This window comes from Scomber scombrus, chromosome 6 (genome assembly GCF_963691925.1).
Source record: "Scomber scombrus chromosome 6, fScoSco1.1, whole genome shotgun sequence".
Lineage (NCBI taxonomy): Eukaryota > Metazoa > Chordata > Actinopteri > Scombriformes > Scombridae > Scomber > Scomber scombrus.
The window spans coordinates 7,995,207-7,997,496 of NC_084975.1; positions in this window are offsets into that span (position 1 = coordinate 7,995,207).

Below are 2,290 nucleotides of genomic sequence, written 5' to 3' on the forward strand. Positions count from 1 at the left end.
TTTATGTCCAAGGTTTTTCTTTAGGCAACAAAGTGATGAACATTGCAGATTTAATCATTTTGATGAATATAATTTTTATCAGTTGTCTTAATACTAAAGTTATACACACACACACACACACACACACACACACACACACACACACACACACACACACACACACACACACACACACACACACACACACACACACACACACACACACACACACACACACACACACACACACACACACACACACACACACACACAATGAGATTACTTCCCCAAGAAGGTCAGTAAATTCAACCCCTGCACTCTCAATAGCTCACCTGACAAATTAGCTCCACTCATGTAGAGAGTTTACACATGAGAGCCTGTAGATCCTCCTGCAGATCCAAAATGTGTTGCTTCATCGAATTGCATGTTGTGCAAGAGCTTTGTTTTTCATCCTGGAGCTTTGTGGGGGAGTCATGTACACAAGTGAGAACTGGCCAAGATGTGTGAATTCTGCTTTATGGTTCAATTCTCAACAATAAACTATTTTTGAAGCTTTTTTAAATTTTCTTTATTTTAATCTAAATTAGCCTCGATCAAAGCTATAAAAAACCTAGTAAATTCAGTCTCATGTTGTTAAAATGTTTACAAGAACAGTTCAAAGATTTGCAGACTTTTTGCATGTGGTTGTCGTGAGCTGCTTCCAAGTGTTTTTATCTCGCAGAAGCAAGGAGAAAAAGACAACGACACAATTCCTGGTTTCAAAGTCAACTTTTGTTTTCTTGGTTACTTTTTTATATGTTTTTCATGTGGTAAAGAGGATGATTAGAGGACTTGGTATCTCAAAATAACTGGTCTTGTTTATCACTGAGTCTGTGACCATATCATCAGGTGTGAGGTTTGGTGGCTGTGCCATGTGTAATACAGGCAAATAGGCATGCCTCCACTGAGGGGATACTATCAGATAAGACAAAAGGCGTATAGACAATTGTATACTCGAATGTTGATGAAGAGAGAAAATAGTATAGGGTGTAAATGGGTGGAAGGAAAATGTTGCTGCTGCCAATATACAGAGGGCAATAATTTGGCCCGGCGACATTGTACCACACCAATAAGCATTGTTGAGAGAGAAAAACCCACATGCTGCTGGATAAAGCTCCCAGCATGCTTTATGGTTGCAGTGTTTTAATGTAGTGAAAGTGTACATCATTTTGTGGGTACTCCTGTTTCAATGCTGTTGCTTACACTGCTCACTTGTTGGCGTGCCGGTAAACATTGAATTCATGCAGCAGTTAAGGAGAAGTACTGCAACCACCAGTACTGTATTTTCAAAGAAAAGTGGTACTTTCATCCTTCAGTTGTCAGCTGAAAGGACAGGTAATAATTACTCAGCCTTGTAATCAGAATTTGGTTTGTTAAACTTAATCTAAATTCTATAAGAAACTTGAAACCCCTTATCTCATGTACATTATATAGCATTTCTAAAAAAAATAATTAAATAAATAAAAAGTTCAAGTGCGTCTTGGTGAATTTCTGCCGCTTATCAGATGGTGTTAACAGGTATTCAATTGGGTTAAAAATCCATTGACCGCAAAGGTCATTACAAACAATTAACATGATTGTCATTCTTATCAAATCCATTCAGTGTTCTCTTGTTGGCTGAATGGAAGAAATTGCATTTTGTATTTTTCTCCACTTATACAGGATATTCAGGTTTTTTTGATAGTGTGCTCTATCCTGACTGAAAGTACATAAACTCTAAAAACCTAACTGATAATACAATGAGAACAGCATTGAATTGTTTTGTATACATTTTCTTCATATTGTGTATTTTATACAACTTGCTGCTAAGTGTTGTGCATGCTACTTTTGTCTGTATTATCGAGAACAGTCAAACTTTTAATCATATAAGAGCAGCAACCAACGATTGTTTACATTATTGTGTTGCTTAAGTGATGGTTTCTTCTATAAAATGTTAGAACATAGTGAAAATGTCAATAAAGTCCAAACTGACATTGAAACCATGCTTTCTTTCTGCCTACGGTAAAAACCCACTGTTGTTCAATTTACTATCACAGAAGCCACAAAAAACTGCCAATATTTGCTGGATCCTTTGCTGCTTCTGCACTGTTACCTAAAGAATTACTTAGATGATTATCAGTATTGTTAATGAATAATTTTATATTAATCGACTAATTGATTCATCTGTTAATTTTCAGCTCTCTTCCATTGATGAGTAATGTTACCTTGTATGACTGGGGCTGCTCTATAAAATATAAATAAATAAAAAATCCTTTACAAACGTACACGTTGA